Source organism: Triticum aestivum, chromosome 1A (assembly GCF_018294505.1).
Source record: "Triticum aestivum cultivar Chinese Spring chromosome 1A, IWGSC CS RefSeq v2.1, whole genome shotgun sequence".
In the NCBI taxonomy this organism is placed as follows: Eukaryota; Viridiplantae; Streptophyta; class Magnoliopsida; order Poales; family Poaceae; genus Triticum; species Triticum aestivum.
Window position 1 is genome coordinate 491,652,664 of NC_057794.1, and position 24,451 is coordinate 491,677,114.

General features: G+C 48.5%; 1 pseudogene; it reads left to right on the forward strand.

Moving 5' to 3' along the window:
- The first annotated feature begins 9,148 nt into the window (after window positions 1–9,148).
- Window positions 9,149–12,710, forward strand: LOC123190143 (uncharacterized; annotated as a pseudogene).
- The last annotated feature ends 11,741 nt before the right edge of the window (window positions 12,711–24,451 follow it).

Here is a 24,451-nt window from a genome sequence, read left to right on the forward strand (position 1 = left end):
AAGTATGATACTTCTTTCAAGGGGACACAAGCTCAAGATGATCTTCCACCACAAGACTACAAGCAAAAAGGCAAGGACAAGCTTCAAGAGGAAATTGATGCATTTGAAGAAGCTCCTAAGACCTTAGTCAAGTGGATTCCCAAGACTACTTCAAGTTCCACTTCATCAAGTACGACTACAACTCCAAGGATTCCCATCAAGATGATGTGGATCCAAAAGAAGAAGAACTAGAGAGTTCTTGAGGGTGACTCCGCCAACATACTTCACTCTTATCATTTTGGCAAGAACAAGTGCAATCAACTTCCACATCTTGCACTAGTTCAAGGAGTCACAAACCCTCTTGTTGGTAAGACAAGGGACAAGGTAACCTAAAAGTTTTCATGGACATCATCTTGTGTGTGCATCACTCTATGTCTATGGATATCCTTGTTTGTTCCTTGTGGGACTAACCCATGTAGGTATTGAAAGTGCAATTCACTCAAATGGATAGCTCCAAGTGATCTACATCAACATTGAGCATCCACATCTTCAACATCTACATGAAGTCATCATCGACAAAACCCGAGGTTAGTTCATCCCTCTAAGGGGGGATATCACATCTAGGGGGAGCTTTACTCTAAGACTTGAGCTAAAGCAACTCTAAAGATGTGAACACAACAATGCTTTATGTAAAAGTGGTAACCCCACTTGAGCTTAAACGATGAGTATGACCTATGATCAAGTGTTCTCACTTGACTCCTAAGTCAATATACTCATATATAGATGACCTTGTCATCGCAAATTGCTTGATAGATGCTAGAATTGGTTGTGCATGCCTTGTCACATATTTCATTTGCCATCTTATTGTGTGAGCATGCTGGTTGCATATTTTACTCATTCGAGGACATCCACTTGTTGTTTTGATTGTTTGGTTTTATTTCCTTTTGCCAAGTGGATGGACAAGAATGCCTAAGAACCTCCTCTAGCTATCTATGCTTTTCTCGTCTCAAACTCTATTCATGCTACATCACAAAATTTGATCAAGTCAGATTCGAACCACTCTGTGTGAGGAGCGCTCGGAGTCCCCGATTCGTCATAGACTTAAACTTCCAAAACCTCTTTATGATTCTCGGTCTGACCGATACCCCACTTTCGGTCCTACCGAGATCATTAAGTTGATCTAGGTTTTCGATCTCGGTGCAACCGATTTGAACCTTTCGGTCACACCGAGTTTCAGTAACTGCTTGCAGTTATGAATCTCGATGCCACCGAGTTGTTCCACTCGGTCACACCGACAGGGTCGGGCTATATATAGTCACGGGCAAAATTTTGGAAATTTCTCCAAACCCCTTCGCCCGCGCAATAGCCTGCTCTGCCAACTTGGTCTCCGGATCGTCTCCTCGCCGCCAGCCGCCTCCAGTCGCTGGTCTCCGTCGCCGTCAACGGAATTCTACCCCGCCGTTGCCGCCGTAGCGAGTCTCCGCCGAACTAGGGTATGGGCTCGATCTTTGTGCTATTCTCCAATCTGATTCTTAGCACATTGTGATCATCATGATTCTTGCCACGATTGAAACACTCCTATCCAGTCAATGCGTTCGTAGATTAGTTTTGATTCGAAAATTTTAGGGTTAGGTTTCTGCCGAAACCATCTCGGACCCACCGAGTTGGAAAACTCGGTCCCACCGATTTGGCTTATGCCATTGCACAAGTGAGACTCGGTCTGACCAAGAATTACTTATCGGTGTGACCGATTTTGGAACTCTGTGAAACCCTAGCAGTCTCGGTGCCACCGAACTGTGACTCGGTCTGACCGAGTTCACTAGTTTAGGTTCTAAAACTGCTTCGGTATCACCGAGTTTAAAAATCGGTAGATCCGAGATGATTTCAGTGGGAAACTAAAACTAAGTTTTTGGATCATTCTTTTGCAAAAATCTCTGCATTTTGTGATGCTCATCTATTCTACCTCATCTATAAACTGTTCACAGGGTCAGCAGCCAGCTTGTTCATCATGTCAGACTAGAGTGACAGCCAGAATGTGTCAGAACAGCAGGTGCACATGAGTGAGGGCACTAGTCCCTCCAGCTCTTCAGATGATGGCAGCAGAAGTACTCCTAGCAATCTGCCAAAAGCTGCCACCAGACAGAGGAAGAAGAGAACTTCAGATTCTGAAGACGAAGATTATGTGGCAGAGGAATAGGCCACATCAAAGAGAGTTGAGCCAGCTCAAGGGACAAATCCAGGGATGAAAATTAAAAGGCCAGCAGGCAGGCAACCTATGTCAAAGGCCAGAGCTTCAACTGAAAAGCCTGCACCCATAGAGCCAGTTGCTGCTGAAGGCAAGAAAAGGAAGGAAAGTGTCAAGAAGACCGTAGCTAGAGTGCTTGGAAAGGCTTCCATCATGGAAGAAGAGGAAGAAGAAGAGGTTGCTGCACCAGCACCTAAGGCACCTAAGCTTATGGGTGATGCTATCAGGACAGGGGCTGCCACATCTAAGCCCAAAGAAGCACCCAAAGCTGCCTCCAAGCCCAAGTCTGCACCAAAGAGGAATACAAGAAGCATACCTGCTGCTGAGAAGAACAAGGCCCCAGTGCCTGAAGCTGCAGAAGAAGATGATGAAGAGCAAGTTCTCAGAAAACTCAAGCCCAAGATCCCAGACCACAATGATGCTCATCCTGTGGCTGAGGATATGAAGCTCAGGAGAGACTCAGGGCTGAGGAAGTGGAGAGGAGCAGACCCGTATGCTTCAAGGAGAAGGACTGCTGTGGATTACAGATTTCACACCAAGGAACAGCAAGATTTCTATGAGACAGTGCTGCTTGATAAGAAGCCAATAGTCTGTGACATGAGATGGATTGATTGGGAGTACATCAAGGACAACGAAGAACACTACCCTGGAGTGTATGACAGCTTTAGTGCTTGTGGAGTTGCAGACTTTGTTGGGCAGAAGCTCACAAAGTGGAACGAGGAGCTTATCATGCAGTTCTACTCCACAGCACACTTTTATCCAGATGGTAGGATAATTTGGATGTCAGAGGGTACGAGGTACCAGTCCACAGTTGCTGAATGGGCTCAGCTCATAAATGCCCCAGAGGAGCAAGCAGATGATTTGGACATTTATGCCAAGAAGAAGATGGACCACAACTCAATGTCCAATATGTACAAGGAAATTCCAAACGAGGCACTTGACACTTTCAAATTTGGCTCAGTGCATTATCTTCTATCAGGGCTGCCAACCATAAATTGGATACTGAGGCACACCTTATTGCCCAAGTCTGGAGATCACAAGATGATCAGAGGCCATGCAATCAACTTGCTACATATCTTTGATGTGCCACAGAAGTTCAAGATGATGAGCCTTATGGTAGAGACAATCAAGAGGACAGCGGCAGACCAGAAGAGGAGCTGTGGGTATGCCCCACAAATTCAGGAGCTCATTAACTCCAAGATGGGCACATGCATATACTTGTTGGACAAGGAACACTTGCCCATCCATCTAGATTTTGAGGATAATCAAGTTGTTATGACTGAGAATGAGCCATCATCTGCCCAAGCACAAGCCAAGAAGGAGAAGGCAAGGAAGGAGAAAGCTGTCAAGATGCCAACTCAAGAGGAGGCATCTGAATATTTCCTGAAAACCAAACAAGAGCAGCTTGGTTACCTGATTGCATCCACCCTGCGGATTGAGAAAGGACTAGCCACCCTAACTCAGAACCAGGCAAACCTAGAGAGGATCATGGAACAAAAGTTCTATGACTTGGATGTCAAGGTGACAGAGATTCAGACTGCCGTGGAGCAGCTCCAGGATGACATGCAGGAGAGGAGAGGCAAGACTACAACTGATGCCTTTGCCAGAGTGCCACGAGGTCCGAGGTCGTCTGCCGTGCCAGTTGTTGACCCCAGAGCCACCACGTCTGCACCAGCTACAACCTCAGTTCCACCAGCTCCAGCATCTACTTCAGCCTCGACTCCGACCACGTCTACAGAAGGCTTCGTCCTTGGAGTGCTCCGGACTCCACCACCACCAGAAGATCAAGCCTGAGTGTCGATCTAGCACTATGCATTTTCTAGGAACTTTTTGGTAACTTGTTGCCAAAGGGGGAGAAAAATGTATAGATCATAGGCTTCGAGAGAGAGAGTGCTGCTTGTTTCTCTCTTGCTTTATTTGGTGGTTTTTCGAACTTTATTTTCTTTTGAGTGCTTGAGATACTATGTCATTGCTCGTGAGACATTGATGATCATGTGTTTGATCATAAGCTACACTTAATGTTTGCTTAATATTATCATCTTATCTATCTTATGTGATCATTCACTATTCTTGGTGATGAGTGCATGTATTTCATTCTTATCATTTTAAGCGCTCCACCAACATGTATGTGACATGGAAGAGTATCCCATGACTCTAACTCTTTGTGCATTTGCAGTCCAAAGCAAATTTTAAATATGCACAAATTTAGGGGGAGCTCTTACTTGTCACATACTTCTCAAAGCGACGATATATTTCATGCTTATTATCATTTGTCGAAGCTTTGATCTATATGTTGTCATCAATTACCAAAAAGGGGGAGATTGAAAGTGCAACTATCCCTAGGTGGTTTTGGTAATTCATAACAACATATAGCTCATTGAGCTAATGCTATTCCAAGATGATTATTTCAGGAAAGCTCAATGATTGGCATGGCATGGATGTGAAAGTGGAACCCTCAAAATGCTAAGGACAAAGGATTGGCTCAAGCTCAAAAGCTCAAGACTCTTCATTTTATATTTTAGTGATCCAAGATCACATTGAGTCTTTAGGAAAAGCCAATACTATCAAGGAGGGATGAGGTGTTGCTTAATGAGCCTCTTGCTTCATGTGCTTAGTGATATGCTCCAAAACCCTCAACTACTTTCCCATATCCACATATGACCTAAACCCTAAGCCAAACTCGGTCCTACCGATTCTTTCTATCCGGCGCCACCGAGTTTCACTTGTCATAAGCCACTGCCAAACCCTAGCAATTCGGTTCTACCGATAGGGATCTCGGTCTCACCGAGATGGGATTGCAAAACTCTCTGTTTCCCTTTCGTAACTTTTCGGTCTCACCGAAAGAGCGGATCGGTCCCACCGAGATTGCAATGTAAATTCAGTGTTTCCTTTTTGTAACTTTTCGGTCTCACCGAAAGAGCAAATCGGTCCCACCGAGTTTGCCTGACCAACTCTCTGGTTAGCTAATTACCAAATTCGGTCTCACCGAGTTTGTGTAATCGGTCTCACCGAGATTACGTTATGCCCAAACCCTAACCATATCGGTCCTACCGAGTTGCATGTCAGTCCCACCGAAAATCTCTAACGGTCACTAGGTTTACATTTTCGGTCCGACCGAGTTTGTTGATTCGGTCCCACCGAGATTGGAAAACTGTGTGTAACGGTTGGATTTTGTGTGGAGGCTATATATACCCCTCCACCTCCTCTTCATTCGTGGAGAGAGCCATCAGAACACATACACAATTCCAACTCATATGTTCTGAGAGAGAACCACCTACTCATGTGTTGAGACCAAGATATTCCATTCCTACCATATGAATCTTGATCTCTAGCCTTCCCCAAGTTGCTTTCCACTCAAATCTTCTTTCCACAAAATCCAAATCCTATGAGAGAGAGTTGAGTGTTGGGGAGACTATCATTTGAAGCACAAGAGCAAGGAGTTCATTACCTACACACCATTTGTTACTTCTTGGAGAGTGGTGTCTCCTAGATTGGCTAGGTGTCACTTGGGAGCCTCCGACAAGATTGTGGAGTTGAACCAAGGAGTTTGTAAGGGCAAGGAGATCGCCTACTTCGTGAAGATCTACCGCTAGTGAGGCAAGTCCTTGTGGGCGATGGCCATGGTGGGATAGACAAGGTTGCTACTTCGTGGACCCTTTGTGGGTGGTTGCTTCTTCGTGGACCCTTCGTGGGTGGAGCCCTTTGTGGACTCGCGCAACCGTTACCCTTTGTGGGTGGAGCCCTCCGTGGACTCGTGCAACCGTTACCCTTTGTGGGTTGAAGTCTCAATCAACGTGGATGTAGGATAGCACCACCTATCCAAACCACGGGAAAAACATCCATGTCTCCAATTGTGTTTGAATTCTCCAAACCCTTCCCTTTACGTTCTTGCAAGTTGCATGCTTTACTTTCCGCTACCAATATACTCTTTGCATGCTTGCTTGAATTGTGAGATGATTGCTTGACTTGTCCTACAATAGCTAAAATCTGCCAAGAACTAAAATTGGGAAAAGATTAAGTTTTTATTTGGTCAAGTAGTCTAATCACCCCCCCTCTAGACATACTTTCGATCCTACACTAGGGTTATAGGGAAAGTATGTATGTGGTTACGGAATGTTGTTCGGAGTCCCGGATAAGATCCGGGACGTCACGAGGAGTTCTGGAATGGTCCGGAGGTAAAGATTTATATATGGGAAGTCCCAATTTGGCCACCGGAAGTGTTCCGGGCATCACCGGTAAGGTACCGGGACCACCGGGAGGGTCCCGGGGGTCCACCAGGTGGGGCCACCAGCCCCAGAAGGCTGCGTGGGCCAAGTGTGGGAGGGGACCAGCCCCAGGTGGGCTGGTGCGCCCCCCACCAAGGCCCAAGGCGCGTGAAGAGTGGGAAGGGGGCAAACCCTAGGTCCAGATGGGCCTTAAGGCCCACCCTAGCCCCCCTCTCTTTTCCTCCCCTTGGCCGCAACCCTAGATGGGTTTTGGGGCTGCCGCCACCCCTAGGGAGGGAACCCTATATGGGGGCGCAGCCCCTCCCCTTCCCCTATATATACTTGAGGTATTGGGGGTTGCCCAACACATGATTTGATCTCTCTCTTGGCGCAGCCCTACCTCTCTCCCTCCTCGTCTCTCGTAGTGCTTGGCAAAGCCCTGCAGGAGTACCGTAGGACATCATCATAATGTGCATAATGTGACCAAGGAGTTGATCACGGGATGATGTGTTACGGAACGAGTAAAGAGACTTGCCGGTAACAAGATTGAACAAGGTATCGGGATACCGACGATCGAATCTCGGGCAAGTATCATACCAGTAGACAAAGGGAATTGTATACGGGATTGATTGAATCCTTGACATCGTGGTTCATCCGATGAGATCATCGTGGAACATGTGGGAGCCAACATGGGTATCCAGATCCCGCTATTGGTTATTGACCAGAGAGATGTCTCGGTCATGTCTGCACGATTCCCGAACCCGTAGGGTCTACACACTTAAGGTTCGATGACGCTAGGGTTATAGGGAAAGTATGTATGCTTTTAGTGAATGTTGTTCAGAGTCCCAGATGAGATCCCGGACGTCACGAGGAGTTCCGGAATGGTCCGAAGGTAAAGATTGATATATAGGAAGTATGGATTCGGCCACCGGAAGTGTTCCGGACATCACCAGTAATGTACCGAGACCACCGGAAGGGTTCCGGGGGTCCACCGGGAGGTGCCACCAGCCCCGGAGGCTTTCGTGGGCCAAGAGTGGGAAGGGACCAGCCCCTAGGTGGGCTAGGGCGCCTCCCACCAAGGACCAAGGCGCCCTTAAGAGGAGAGGGGGCAAACCCTAGGGGCAGATGGGCCCTAAGGCCCACTCTAGGTGCGCCCCCTCTCTCTCCCCCTTGGCCGCCACCCAGATGGGATCTGGGGGCTGCCGCCACCCCTAGGGAGGGAACCCTAGGTGGGGGCGCAGCCCCTCCCCTCCCCCTATATATAGTGGAGGTCTTGGGCTGCCCAACACGCGAGTCTCTCTCCCCCAAAGGCGCAGCCCTACCTCTCTCCCTCCTCGTCTCTCGTAGTGCTTGGCAAAGCCCTGCAGGAGTACCGCGCTCCTCCACCACCACCACGTCATCGTGCTGCTGCTGGACAGAGTCTTCCCCAATCTCTCCCTCTCTCCTTGCTGGATCAAGGCATGGGAGACGTCACCGGGCTGCACATGTGTTGAACGCGGAGGCGCCGTTGTTCGACGCTTAGATCGGAATCGACCATGATTTGAATCACCACGAGTACGACTACCTCATCCGTGTTCTTGCAACGCTTCCGCTTAGCAATCTACAAGGGTATGTAGATGCACTCCCCTTCCCTTTGTTGCTAGATTACTCCATAGATTGATCTTGGTGATGCGTAGAAAACTTTAAATTTCTGCTACGATCCCCAACAGTACTCACTGGCGCCGCCGCGTGGTACTGATGAAGGTGGCGGCGGGGATCCAGGCGTCTCCTCCTAGGGCGGGGAGCCTCGGATCCATGGCGGCGGCCCTGGCTGGTGGCACGCGGCGCAGCCTGGCGGCAGGCGGCACCGGCGTGGATAGGTGGGCCACTTCCCTGGCCATGTGGATGGCGGGGAGGTGGTGGGCTTCGGCTGCGGCGGCGGTTCCTCGCTGGATGTTGGTGGCCATGGTGATGTTCGTTCTCGAGCCCCGATCTACTCCGATCTGCAGCGGATCTGGCCCTTGATGGCTTCCGTCACCATTCTTGGGTGCTGGCCTTGCAGATCCGGTGGCTGGAAGGGTTCCGAGGGAATATCTTTGCCGGCGTGGCGGCCACTCCGATGGCAGTGCCTTTGGGTGTTGCTTCCCTCGTTGGAGGCTTCGGAGAGGACCTCCTTCCTTCCACCCCTCCCAGGAGCTCAAGTGAAAACCTCAGACCCCCCTGTTCCAAGCGACGATGACACCACGGTGGCGTGCTCCTTCCTGAAGGCGTTGCTCAGGGGTTGCTCAAGCGGCGGTGGAAGTGGTGGCGGTTCGGTGTCTACACATGCATTCTGGTCAGCTTCATCTTGGAGGCTACGGCGACGTATGCGACACTCGTCCGGTGGAGCTACTGCCGATGGTCGAGGCATCGTCGGCAGTCTGCGCCATCAGGCTCGGGGTGCTCAGGGGGGAACCCCAGATCTGGGTCTTCCGGATCGGATGATGATTGCGTTCTATCGCTTTCCCTTCTAGGGGCATCGTTTTGGAGCAAGTGATGGCTGGAGGGATGGTGGAGCGGTGCTTCATATCACACATTGATGGCGGCGGAGATCGATGGCATGGCGCTGTGGAGACTCGGCGTCCGATGCGCGGAGATGGGCTCGCGCAGGAGGAGGTTGTTGTCTGGCGTCATGGTGACGTCGATGGCAGAGTGGCCAGACAAGGTAGAAGCCTCAATATGATCTGAAGACCTGTGGAAGATGGCGGAGATGACACACGAGTACGTCTGACCGGATTGTGCCCCAGACCTGGTATGTGGCTCGGTTGGAGCTTCCGAATGAGTTTCGGCTTTCGGCTTTTGATGTTAGACTTAGGTGAGTGGTTTGGGTAGTGGCCCAGCTAGCACCCCTTCATCATATTGGATAGGAGTAGCGGCATATGTTGCCAAGATGATGGATTCAGGCACATTGTTGTAATACTTTGTACGGTCCTCGAGAATAATCAATAAAGTGGTCGTATGCATCTCCCAGATGCAGAGGCCGGGGGTCATCCACCTTTTCTAAAAAAACGGATGTATATAGACATATTTAGAGTGTAGATTCACTCATTTTGCTTAGTATGTAGTCACTTGTTGAAATCTCTAGAAAGACAAATATTTAGGAACGGAGGGAGTATGTAATACGGCCTTCAAAATTTCCTTGCATATGGCACCCATATGTCCTTGGCTAACTATTTCTTCTTCAATTCCCCACCCAAGCACAAGATGCAAATTCATTGAAATATAATTAAAAATGATTCACTCAACTAGAACTACAAATGATTCATCGAACTACATTTCATTCATATACAAGGCAGAAAATGAGCCGCACTATGACTTAAATACATATAAAAAATAACTAAAGCGGGACTCGTTGCCGGACTTGTCGGTGCATGACGCATCGACGCGGGCATCGGCAGGAAACACGACATTGTGGGTTTAAGTTTTAGTATTTGAAACTTGTTGAATTCATTCTCCGTTGTAGTCAAGTTTGAACAGTTGAAAGTTGATGAAGATTTTAAAACTTATCAAAAGATATTCAAAAGTGGTCTTGTTTCAAAGGCCTCGTCGCAAAAAAGACTAACATGCAAATGAAACATAAATTGACCCGCACAAAAACATAAATTAGACTGCGATTCAAAAACATAATATATTTAAATATAAAAATCAAAGGAAAAAGTATGGATTGTACCTCGCTAGTAGCCCACTTGAATGTCTCAGCCCCTTCTCAATTTGAACCTTTCAGACTGATGCAGCTACCTCGACGAGATGGGCGATCGTGGGGAGAGATCATGTTTAGTCTAGGTGTAGAAGCACCAAAACTACTCTCTCTGTTTCAAAATACTTCATCCGTCCCATAATATAAGAACATTTTTTACACTAATGTGAAAAACGCTCTTATATTATGGGACGCAGGGAGTAGATGACTCAATTTTATACTAATTTTACAATGCATCAAAAAATGAGGTCCATTTGAATCTTTGAGCCCCATCTCCCCGATTTGAATCTTTCGTTCAACTACCACGATAGAAATTGCCGGTCCATAAAGTTGGGCAGTTGGGACAGACATAGGCCACGCGAGGAAGCTAAGCTAAACTGACAATGGAAAAGAAAGCCTGATTGTCAGAGCCTCAGAGCTGCGGGAACCAGTGCTCGTCAGCATCTCCTTCTCCTTCGCCCGGGCCCCCGCCGTCTCCTACGTCACCATCCCCATCTTCGGCCGGGCCTTCATGTCGAAGCCTCCCCCGGACGGCCGCGTGTACTCCGACATGCTCCGCAGCCGCGCCCTCGCCGCCAGCGCCCACGGCTTCCTCCTCCTCGGCACCCTCAAGTCCCGCTACAGGGCTCACCCGCTCTCCGGCCTGGACCTCCCCGCCGAGGTGCTCCTCAAGGTCGCCCCTTTGGAGCTCCTCTACCGCAAGTTCACGCGCTTCGTCTGCAATCCGGCCAGCTGTTCCGCCTCCCGGAGTTCGAGGAACCGGAGGAGGAGACCTTGACGTTTGCAGACGGCATGGCGGGCATGTGCCTCCTGACCCAAGCCGACGGCGATGGCCTCAACGGGCCGCCCAAGAGGTATGCCGCTGCTCAGCTCACCGAGGTCGACGGCGGGCGGCGCCTCCTGCTGCGCCGGTTCTCCTCCGAGACAGGGGATTGGGACGAGCAGGTGCTGCCGTCCCCGCTGCCGCCTCAGCGGCGGATGCACCTGGGCCACGAGGTGCTGGACTTCGGAGGCCGGCTCTGGTGGGTGGACGTGAGCTGGGGCGCCGTCTGCGTCGACCCTTTCAGCGACCGGCCCGAGCTCTGCCCCGTCGAGCTCCCTCCTGACAGCATGCTTCCGAACCAACAGGGCGAGACAGAGATGGAGCAGCTTGTGCAGCGCCGGCACATGGGGGTCAGCGCCGGCCGGCTGCGCTACGCCGAGGTCGACCCCTTACACATCAGGTCCTTCGTGCTCGACAACCACCAGAGCGGCCGCTGGACACTGGAGCACCAGGTGTCTGTTCCCGATCTCTGGCGCAATGGGGGCAATGCCAAGGCGACGCCTTCGATTGCTGCTATCGACCCACTAAACGCTGATGCTCTGCATCTCAGCGTGGACCAAATCCATGTTAGTTTGGACATGCGCAAGAGGATGATCGAGGGTTCTGTGATTCTTGATGCAAGCCAGTTGGGTTCAGGTTGTTATCTGCCATGTCTGCTCCCGTCGTTTCTCTGGTCTAGCACAATTCCAGGTGATACATTTTATGTTCCTGTTGTACATAGATGCATTGTACATTTTATGAGTATAAGATAGTTATGTTCCAAGTTCTTGTATCTTGATCAACGAACTTTTTGCAGGCAAGAACAAGACTTTGGACACCGCGAAAAACAAGACTCTGGCGGATGTTTTGGTTCGTTCAGACAAACAGCAGGCGAAATGAAGGTGACAAAGTTACCATCCAATGTATCTCTGGTACTGTTTCCTATGTCATGCTTATATTGCTCCACTATTAGATGCATGTCATCCGTTCACATGTTTAGGATGTTGTATTTTCTTAGATATATCTCCTACTCAGTCTATATGCAGTTTATGATCTGTTGAAATAATGTTCTGCTCCTTTTGCGAATCACAACTAGTATGTATTGCTTATATATCATCATCCTCCAGTAAAATAGAAATGTCGTCGTTTTTAAAGTTAGCCTGTAATTGGTTAAGTTCTAAGTTAGTGTTGCAGTGGAACTAGTACTAATATTTATTTATTATAAGCATGCTCGAACTAACAATCGGCACAGGCCGCTCTGTTGAATGCTAGCAACTTGAACTTGTTCCTCCAGTCGTAGTCCTGTGGTAGCAACTTGCAATTCTACTAACAAATATCAACATGTCTTTTAGCATGGACCCTTCATCTAGTAGTATAGTGTTTTCTGAACTAGCTTCCATTATCTGAAGAAAGAAGCGGTTTCTGTCTGCAGCACTAGCTATCATGATAAACAGATAAAGTGCAGAACTATATATTGTGAAACACATTATATCATCACCAATAGATCAAGTCTGAATCTGAAGCTGAAGTGTCATCATAATTTCCAATTGACCATTTTCTTATTATTTTCCTGAAATATCATCACCAATAGATCAAGCCTGAATCTGAAGCTTGTGGTGAAATACCAACACCAACTGATCACCAATGCATGCTCATCTCGGAGCCTAATTATTTTTTCCCGCAATCTCGCTGCCAAGACATGCGTGTCATCGAGGCATACTTTGATTTTTCCATCTCTTTTTTCGCTATGGTGCATTATCTTTACATGTCCTTTATCTTCAGGTTTCTTAAGACTAACAATGAGGTAGCAGCTGATGGCGGGACTCTGAATTTGCGGAAAATATGGAGATGTTTGGGTTTGTGGAAGTGACTTATCTCGTTTTGGGGAAAATCTAGGAGTTAGTTCAGAGTCATAACTAAGGCAAAAGGTGGATGCATCCACATGTTTAACTCACTTGTGAGGAACTTATTTGTATGAGGCATGTGACGAATTGATGATGAGCGTTTCAGTACTGTGCTTATTTATATTCTTTAGTTGCTTAGCTAAAATTCGAACACTTAAAATCTGATCATTTGGTTTTCCTTTCCATTATTTTGGTTTTGTATGAACAAAAATATATATTAAACTGCTAGTTTTGTATATTATGGCTAGTTGCCCCTTTTTTCCTGATCTACCATTCACTTCATTTTACCTGCAAAACATGTTTTGAAGGCTGCACTCCTCCTGGCTTATATTGTTTAGAATGGAGATAACCAATTATTTAGTTTCAAGTTTTGATTTTCATTTGGAGAGGGCTGATGAGAGGATGTGTTAAGACAATCGCAATCGATCCAATCCAGTCTGCTATTTGTGAGTAGAAGCTGATCTGAACTATATCTGGATGATTACAGTGAATTGAGCATACATATCAAGAATTGAGCATTTTCTTCTTTTCCTGAAATATCATCACCAACACCAATTGATCAAGCCTGAATCTCAAGCTTGTGCTGAAATATCAACACCGTACAAACTGATCACCAGTCCATGCTCATCTAGGAGCCTGATTTTTCTTGCCGCAATCTCGCTGTCAGTATGCATATCATACTTTGATTTTTCTATCTCTTTTTTCCCAATGGCTCATTCTCTTTATATTCACACCTGCCGAATGGCTTTTATCTTTAACTTCAGGTTTCTTAGGGCTAACAATGAAGTAGCAGCTGATGACGGGACTCTGAATTTGCGGAAAATCTAGAGAGGTTTTTTTTTTGGAGTTTGCTGACCAACTATCTCGTTTTGATGAAAATATGGGAGTTAATTCAGACTCATAACTAAGGCAAAAGGTGGATGCATCCACATGCGAATCGATGATGAGCGTTTCAGTATTATGCTTATTTTTATGCTTAGTAAAGTGCCAAACCAATTTAGTGATACTATCAAATTCATGGGAAAAAAAATCTGAACCAATCCAATCTGCTATTATGACTAGAAGCTGATCTGAAGTCTAAACTCTATCTGAATAATCACAGTAAAGTGCCAAACCAATTTAGTGATACTATCTGTATGTCTGAAGGACATTCGACTGAACTGTAGTAATATCTAATCTACTCTGGTAGCAATCCTGTATCTACTCTATCTACGAGCTTAATTCCTCTATCATCTACGTGCGCAGCCGAAGCTGCAGAACTAGAACTCACATCTCACTAGTTTTTGAACTGCGCGATGTGGGTCTTGATGATCTGGCCGGCAACGGCCTTGTAGGCGGCCTGCGTGGGGTGCACGGCGTCGAACAACATGTACTGCGCCGGCGACTTGCACTGCGGCAGCAGGCCGGTGCACATGGCCCCCATCTCCAGCAGCCCCGTGCCGCAGCACCCCTGCCCCATATGAAACCATCCTCACCTCACAAAGTGAGCACAACCTCATTTCCCTCGTTCATTAGACAAGCAAAAATGCAATTGTACATATAGTTTGTTTCACCTTGTATTGTATGAAATCACACAGTATAGTATGAGCTATTCCTACCTCGCTGCGGAGTTGTTGAACAAGGCAAGCCATGAACAGAAGCACAAGTGTGTGCAGTGTGAACTGAGTAATATGGTCATTCATTTGGGCATTATGCATGGTGTAAACTATCGATGAACGTCGTACCTCGTTGGAGGCGACGGTTTCGTGTTATATAGGCAGGGGCGTATCCCTGAGATATGCATACAGGCTGTTGAGATTACATCTTGAGAACCAAGTTAAAGAGAGAAGATAGAGATGAAAGAGGTTACAAGAATATTGCCTAACTCTATCTCTAACTAACCTAGTTCGGCCCAGGTGGGACCAGTACGTCTTGCATATCACGTTTAACACCCTCCCATAATCACAACTTGGTCAAGTTGAGATTACGTTTGAACTCTTCAAAACTTCTTGTAGATAAGGCTTTGGTAAAACCATCTGCAACCTGATCTTGAGAGTGAATAAACCGAATGTCCAATTTCTTGGCAGCAACTCTTTCTCTGACAAAGTGGAAATCAATTTTGATGTGTTTGGTCCTTGCATGAAAAACAGGATTAGCAGAAAGGTATGTAGCACCAAGATTGTCACACCATAAACATGGAGCTTGCTTGCAACGTATACCAAGCTCTCTCAACAAGGACTGAACCCAAATGATTTCTGTCGTGGCATTAGCCAATGCTTTATATTCAGCTTCTGTACTAGACCTGGATACAGTAGCTTGTTTCTTTGCACACCAAGAGATTAAGTTAGGACCAAAGAAAACTGCAAAACCACCTGTTGAGCGCCTATGCCCAGTCAGAATCAGAGAATGCACTGACAAGAGTTGATGATGACTTGCTGAATGTTAATCCGAGGCTCAAGGTATCTTTAACATATCTGAGTATGCGTTTTGCAGCTGTCAAATGTACTGTAGTGGGTGCATGAAGAAATTGGCATACTTTATTGACAGCAAAAGAGATATCAGGTCTAGTCAGAGTTAAGTACTGTAGTGCACCAACCATACTTCTATACCTGGTGCTGTCCTCTTGATTCAAGAGGTCTCCTTCTGACAAGGATAACTTTTCTGCACTGGATAAAGGTGTTGGAGCTAGCTTACAGCCCTGCAACCTTGCTCTGGCTACAAGATCAGTTGCATACTTTTCTTGATATAAGTGAAGACTATCTCCATTCTTCTTAACTTCAATCCCAAGAAAATAATGCAAGTCTCCTAGATCCTTAGGAGAAAACTCAGAGTTTAAATCCTTTAGCAGTCCTGTAACAGCCTCATTTGATGAACTCGTGACGATAATACCATCAACATATATTAGGACAAATATGGAGGTATTTGACTTATTGTAAATAAACAATAAGGTGTCAGACTTAGAAGGATTAAACCCAAGTGTTTGAAGTTTTGAGCTCAATCTGAAATACCATGCCCTAGGAGCTTGCTTCAGTCCATATAAAGCCGTATCAAGTTTGCACACATGGAAGGGTTTGTTTTTGTCCTCAAACCCAGGAGGTTGTCGCATGAACACTTCCTCTTCCAGAACGCCATGAAGGAACGCATTCTGTACATCAAGTTGACGTAGACTCCATCCCCTAGACACAACAATAGACAAAACAAGACGAATAGTAGCAGCCTTCACAACAGGACTAAAGGTGTCCTCATAGTCTATGCCATACTATTGCTTGAAACCTTTTGCAACGAGTCTAGCTTTATAACGATCTATGGTTCCATCAGATTTTCTCTTAATTCTGTAGACCCACTTGCAATCAATCATGTTTTTACCTCGACATGCAGGTGCCAGGTTTTATTTTTTCTGAAGCGTCACGTACTCCTCTTGCATAGCCTTCTTCCACCGTGTATCACTCAAGGCTTCAGCAACAGTACTTGGTTCATCTGTGGTACATGCAGGACCAAATTTTACTATGCTTTTATAATTTTTGGGTTGAGTTACTCTCCTTTGAAGCCTTGTTCGTAATGGTGAAGAAGTTGGCGCAGAAGATCCCGCTGACTGCTTAGGAGATCTCGTAGCAGGATCGTCTGTGGATCCTGATGGCGACCTGTCGGGCTGGGGCGACGCGGTGGATCTTCTGTGGCTACAGCAGGCGGTGAGCGAGAGGGAATAGGCGCAGAGGATCCCGCACCAGCCCCCACATCCGCCGCAGGCTCATGATGAGCTGATGATGGCACGGCCCCAGCCAGATCCGGACGGGTTTCCATGCCTTGCCGAATCACCCAGGCCACGCGGCAGGCGACAAGTGGTGCGGAGCGGAGGGGCGCACCAAGCCGCCATTGGCGTCGTGACGCGGCACAAGTGCCGGGGCGGACCGATCTGCTGCACCTGGCACGGATCCCGTAGGAGATTGCGGGGTAGACCTGCAGGGAGAGGATCCCTAGACTGCCATGCTGTGATCCCGAGGCTGATTCGCCTCTGCACTGCTGTTGCTTTGTCCAGGACGCATAAAATATTGATTTTGATCAATTTCTTCAGCATTTTCTGCACCGTTTTTATGTTTCATCACAACACTCATGTTCACCATTAGTAAGAGGATTAGTCAATAATGGATCATCAGTATTTAATTCGTCCCCATGGGCAACGCCGGTGAGATGAGATGGTAAAAAAGGATCTCTTTTTGGAGAAGGGCACCGGCATTTGGATGTAGATGTGCAAAGGGAAAACAGTTTCATCAAACACAACGTCACGGGAGATGTATACACGTCCGGTAGACACATCCAGGCATTTTACACCATTGTGTTGTGGACTGTAACCCAGAAAAACACATTGTTTTGATCTAAACATGAGCTTGCGATTATTGTATGGGCGAAGATTGGGCCAACATGCACACCCGAACACTCTTAAGGAAGTATAGTCGGGTTTGGTGTGAAGCAAGTGTTCTACCGGAGTTTCATTGTTGATGACCCGACTAGGCAATATGTTAATAAGATGAACGGCGGTAAGAAACGCTTCATCCCAGAACTTTAGTGGCATGGACGCAGCAGCAAGCAAGGCAAGACCCACTTCAACGATGTGCCTATGCTTACGCTTAGCAGAGCCATTCTGCTATGAGTATGAGGACAAGACACATGGTGAGATATGCCAATTTGTTGGAAGAATGAGTTTAGATTTCTGTATTCTCCTCCCCAATCAGATTGGAGAGCAAGGATTTTGCAATCAAATTTTCTTTCTACAAGTGCTTGAAAGTTGTGAAACACTTGAAACACATCGGATCGTTTCTTAAGAAGATAGATCCATGTGTATTTGTTGTAGTCATCGATAAAACTAACATAATAAGAGTGTCTTCCAACTGAGGTAGGGGCAGGCCCCCAAACATCAGAAAATATAAGTTGGAGAGGTTTGGTAGAAACACTTGTAGACACTGGATAAGGTAATTGATGACTCTTAGCACGTTGACATGAATCACAAATTGTTTCACTACTACGCTCACCAACAAAAGGGAGCTTATTTTTCCTAAGTGTGGGAGTCCTGGATTAGGGGGTCTCCGGACAGCCGGACTATCTCCATTGGCCGGACTGTTAGACTATGAAAAGACTTCGTCTCGTGTCCGGATGGGACTCTACTTGGCGTGGAAGGCAAGCTAGGCAATACGGATATGTGTATCTCCTTCTTTGTAACTGACCTTGTGTAACCCTAACCTCTCCGGTGTCTATATAAACCGGAGGATTTTAGTCCGTAGGACAACATACAATCATACCATAGGCTAGCTTCTAGGGTTTAGCCTCTCCGATCTCGTGGTAGATCTACTCTTGTACTACCCATATCATCAATATTAATCAAGCAGGACATAGGGTTTTACCTCCATCAAGAGGGCCCGAACCTGGGTAAAACATTGTGTCCCCTGCCTCATGTTACCATCCGCCTTAGACGCACAGTTCGGGACCCCCTACCCGAGATCCGCTGGTTTTGACACTGACATTGGTGCTTTCATTGAGAGTTCCTCTGTGTCGTCGCCGTTAGGCTTGATGGCTCCTACTATCATTGATAGCGATGCAGTCCAGGGTGAGACTTTTCTCCCCGGACAGATCTTCATGTTCGGCGGCTTTGCATTGCGGGCCAATTCGCTTGGCCATCTGGAGCAGATTGAAAGTTACAGCCCTGGCCACCAGGTCAGGTTTGGAAGCTTAAACTACACGGCCGATATCCGTGGAGACTTGATCTTTGACGGATTTGAGCCTCTGCCTTGTGCGTCACGCGGTCACGATGAGTACGATTTAGCTCTACCATCGGACAGTGCTCAGGAGATCGCACAGGCAGCCGCTCCGACCCTCAATTCAGAGCCAGTTGCGCCGTCCATGGACGGGGGAATGGACCCCGCCACGGAGGCCTTACCCTCAGCGGCGATTGAGCCAAACATCGACCTTACCTTGCACGAGAGCCGTGTTGTTAAACTGCCGGATCCTTCTCCGGCCACGGACTCCAAACCGCCTGCGCCCGTTCCTATCGAATCCGATTGGGCGTCGATCATGGAGTTTACCTCCGCGGATATTTTTCAGCACTCACCCTTTGGCGACATACTGAACTCATTAAGGTCTCTCTCCTTATCAGGAGGATCCTGTCCGAACTATGTCTGGCAGGACTGGGATGCGGACGACGAAGAAATTCGTGGCCCACCCACCACCCACTTAGTAGCCACTGTCAATGACTTAACCGACATGCTCGACTTCAACTCCGAAGACATCGACAGTATGGACGACGATGCGGGAGACGATGAGCAACCACTGCCCACGGGGCACTGGACAGCCACCTCATCATACGATATATACATGGTGGATACACCCAAAGAAGGCAATGGCGACGAGATAGCGGAGGATGACCCCTCCACGAAGCAACCCAAGCGCCAACATCAGCGGCGCCGCTCTAAGTCCCGCCAAAGCAAAAGTGGTGATACCGGCACAGGAGATAATAATACTCCAGATAGTGCCGAAGACAACAACAATCCCCTCCAGCAAGATTTAGAGCAGGAGGATGGAGGAGCTAGCCCTCCTGAGAGAGCGGGAGATGGAGAGGAGGAGGATGATAATTACATGCCCCCCTCCGAAGACGAGGCAAGCCTCGACGACGACGAATTCGCTGTGCCAGAGGATCCCGTCGAACAAGAGCGCTTCAAACGCCGGCTTATAGCCACGACAAATAGCCTTAAGAAAAAGCAGCAGCAGCTTCAAGCTAATCAGGATCTACTAGCTGACAGATGGACTGAAGTCCTCGTGGCCGAGGAATATAAACTCGAGCGCCCCTCCAAGAGTTACCCAAAGTGCAGGTTGCTACCCTGACTGGAGGAAGAAGCGTATGACGCGGCTGATCGGCCACCTTGTGGCCGCAATAGAGAGGCATTCCAGCCAAAAACTCAGCCTGCACCCCGACTCCATTCAAATAAAAAGGCATGGGGAGATACGCCAGACCTGCAAGACATATTGGAGGACAAAGCAAAGCATGCAAGATCGATCTACGGATCACGAGGGCGCGCCACTCTGCGAGACGATAAACGCCACGCCGGATACAGTAAAAGCAAATCCGCTCGGGCCGAACACAATGGGCAAGACCCATTCGAGCTGCGTCGCGATATAGCCCAATACAGAGGCGCCGCACACCCCTTATGCTTCACAGACGAAGTAATGGATCATCAAATCTCAGAAGGTTTCAAACCTGTAAATATTGAATCATACGACGGCACAACAGATCCCGCGGTATGGATCGAGGATTTCCTCCTCCACATCCACATGGCCCGCGGTGATGACTTACACGCCATCAAATACCTCCCACTAAAGCTCAAGGGACCAGCGTGGCATTGGCTTAACAGCTTGCCAGCAGAGTCCATTAGCTGTTGGGAAGATCTAGAAGCCGCATTCCTCGACAACTTTCAGGGCACTTATGTGCGGCCACCAAATGCCGATGACTTGAGCCACATAATTCAGCAGCCAGAAGAATCGGCCAGGCAATTCTGGACTCGGTTCCTAACAAAGAAAAATCAAATCGTCGACTGTCCGGATGCAGAGGCCCTAGCAGCTTTCAAACACAACATCCGCGACGAATGGCTAGCCCGGCACCTTGGTCAGGAAAAGCCGAAATCTATGGCAGCCCTCACAACACTCATGACCCGCTTTTATGCGGGAGAAGACAGCTGGCTGGCTCGCAGTAATAACATATCAAAGAACCATGGTACTTCAGATACCAAGGACGACAATAGCAGGTCATGTCGCAACAAACATAAGCGCCACATTAATAGCGATAATACCGAGGATACGACAGTCAATGCCGGATTCAAAGGCTCTAAACCCGGTCAGCGGAAAAAGCCATTCAAACAAAGTACGCTGGGTCCGTCCAGCTTGGACCGTATACTCGATCGCTTGTGTCAAATACACGGTACCCCAGACAAGCCAGCCAATCACACCAATAGGGATTGTTGGGTGTTCAAGCAGGCCGATAAGTTAATTGCCGAAAATAAGGACAAGGGGCCACATAGCGATGACGAGGAGGATCCCCGGCAGCCACACACCGGAGGACAGAAGATGTTTCCCCCACAAGTGTGGACGATGAACATGATATACGCAACCCACATCCCCAAGAGGGAGCGGAAGCGTGCGCTCAGGGACGTATATGCGCTGGAGCCAGTCGCCCCAAAGTTCAACCCATGGTCCTCCTATCCGATCACTTTCGATCGCAGGGACCATCCCACTAGTATCCGTCATGGCGGATTCGCAGTACTGGTTCTGGACCCAATCATTGATGGATTTCACCTCACTCAAGTCCTTATGGATGGCGGCAGCAGCCTGAACCTGCTTTATCAGGACACAATGTGCAAAATGGGTATAGACCCCTCAAGGATCAAACCCACAAAAACGACCTTTAAAGGCGTCATTCCAGGCATAGAGGCCCATTGCACAGGCTCAATTACACTGGAAGTGGTCTTCGGATCCCCGGATAACTTCCGAAGCGAAGAGTTAATCTTCGATATAGTCCCGTTCCGCAGTGGTTATCATGCACTGCTCGGGCGAACCGCATTTGCGAGATTCAATGCGGTACCGCATTACGCATACCTCAAGCTCAAGATGCCAGGACCTCGCGGGGTTATTACAGTCAATGGAAACACAGAGCACTCTCTCCGAACGGAGGAGCACACCGCGGCCCTCGCAGCAGAAGTGCAAAGCAGCCTCTCAAGGCAATCCACTAGTTCGGCGTTTCAAGACCCGGACACCTTCAAGCGTGCTCGGAGCAATCGGCAACTAGATCGCCTGGCGCGATCTGAGCTCACCTAGCAATGCGGCCCCCACCCCAGTCCCAGCCAAACGGTGAAACTCATGCCACGCGTACATAATTACGCATTAAAAATACCAGGGGCACAGGCGGGGAGGGGGGCAAAACTGCGGCACGCCCCAAGACGCGGCTTAAACCGCATTAGGGGATTCTCGTTTGGTTATTTTTCTCTTTTTCAGGACCTTAATCTTTGGAAACCCTATCCGGCAGCACTATTGCCGAACACTTGATGCAGCAACCAAGGAGGCAGAAAGCTACGTCACACCACAGAATTCCCAGGTGGATTACAATAACAAGCGAAATATTTGATTTAATACTATTCCTCAGCTTGCCCTTGGAAGGGACATAGTCCTACTCTTTTCCTATCGCACTATCTGTATCATTCTGCTTTAACGCACCTTTTTGAATAAACAATGCATAACATCACGACTATTATTGCATTCTTGTTATATATATTTTTGTTCATTAACGATGCCTTGCAACCGTACACTTTGGTACGGCCAATACACCAGGGGCTTTCGTACCCCACAATATGGTGTGAAAAATCCGAACACTTTCACAAGTGCGGCACCCCGAACTTATAGCATTATATGCATCAGCTCCGAATCATGTCTTTGGTCAAATGTTGGGTTCGCTCGGCTCCTATGTTTTGGTACCATACATTCCGCTCTATCGGCTAAGGTAGCGCTAGGAGAACTACTGCGATTATGCCCCGGTTCTGCTGGGCTTCGCACCTCAGTAGAGAAAGCTAAAACTGACTGTCATGATAAGGCGAGAGACTGGTCGCTGTTCGGCGAGATTTTCGAGTCCCTAAAGACTTATGTCGCTTAGAGCGAGGGGCCGGCCCTGTCCGACTTAAAGGCTTGTATCGCGCCCCGAATTCGGCCTTCCGCATACCAGGGGCTTCGCCGAAATTTAAAATTATAGAATTCTATGGCTAAGTGAGAGTGATAAAGCATTATTAGTCCGGTTGCCTTGTTCGTTGTGCTGAGCACCTCCCTCGAAGGACCCAAACATGGGAACAAGAGTGCTCAGGTTTATCCCAAACACCCCAGCACTCGTGGCATGGGGGCAGAAGCCGAGGACTAGCCATCTCTCAGATTGGATAAACAGCCAAACAGAAGGTAATATTTTAAATTCACACAAGCGTTGCATAGCGCATATTAAACAAGTTTTCACCATACAGGATCACACGAGCAAGTCTACTCAAATATTACATCCTTTGAACATTCATTCGCTACAAGACGGGCAGCCTTCAGGACACCCTCATAATAAATTTCGGGGGTGCGATGCTCCTTGCCCTGCGGCGGTCCTTCCTTGATCAGCTTCACGACGTCTAGCTTGGCCCACTGCACCTTCACACGGGCGAAAGCCCGGCGTGCACCTTCGATGCAGACGGATCGCTTGACGACCTCCAGTCGTGGGCAGGCATTCACAAGCCGCCTCACCAGGCCGAAGTAGCTGTTCGGAAGGGTGTCGCCAGGCCACAACCGGACTACAAGGCCCTTCATGGCCTGTTCGGCCGCCTTGTGCAGCTTGACCAACTGCTTTAGCTAGTCGCTCAGAGGCATCGGGTGTTCGGTCCCAGTATACTGAGACCAGAACAGCTTCTCCGTTGAGCTTCCCTCCTCAGCCTGGTAAAACTGCGCGGCATCCGACACGCTGCGTGGCAAATCCGCGAATGCTCCTGGAGAGCTCCGAATTCAGGTAAGTAATCAGTAATTTACTTTTACATGCTTGCTCTGGATATAGAATGCCTTACCCGCCTCTATCTTCTTCATTGTGTCGATCTCCTAGAGGGCCTTTTGGGCTTCGGCCTTGGCACTTTTTGCACTCTCGAGGGCCGCAGAAAGCTCAGACTCCCGCATCTTCGAGTCAAGCTCCAACGCCTCGTGCTTCGTCACGAGAGCCTGGAGCTCTTGCTGCACCTCGCCCACCCGAGCCTCTTGATTTTCTTGCTCGGTGCGCTCCTTGGCCGCTTTATCTTTGGCCTCGGACAACGCTTGCTTTAGGGTCGCCACTTCGGTCGTGGCCCCTGGCAAATTCATGATGATCCTGTCATTGTGCAATTGCACTCTTTTTATACATATCCACAGACTAGGTACTACTTACCTTTGTTCTCCTCGAGCTGCCTCTTGGCAAGGCCGAGCTCGTCCTGGGACCCTTTAAGGTCCTGCTTCAGTACGGCAACCTCCGCAGTCAGTGCGGCGGACGCCAACAGCGAAGCCTGCATATGCATATTGACATACTCATATTAGACTCCTGCGATATTGTTTGATCCTCTGTTCGGCTTCTCTTTGTGACCACCGAACAGAGCATCAGAGGCTACTGTCTATGCGGTAATATTTTCCTATATTTTAAACACTTACCTCAAAGCCTGTTAGAAGGCTGGCACAGGCTTCAGTCAATCCGCTCTTGGCGGATTGAACCTTCTGGATCACCGCACTCATGATAGTGCGGTGCTCCTCGTCGATGGAAGCGCTGCGAAGCGCTTCCAGTAGATTGTCCGGCGCCTCTGGATGGACAGAGGTCACCGGTACAGGCGTCTCGCCCCTCTTAGAAGGAGGCTGCCCGCCCGAGTCCGGAACCACTGGAGGTTCCAGCGCGGTGTTCGGCTGAGGACCGAACTCGGAGCTCTCAGGGGCCTTGTCCCCTCGGCTCCCGGAGTCCGGGAGGCCACCTTGAGGCGCCTCCGGGACTGTCTCCCCTTGACCCGGTGCCTCGTGAGATAGCACCTCGGTGTCGTCCGTAGGATGAGGGGAGGTGGCGGT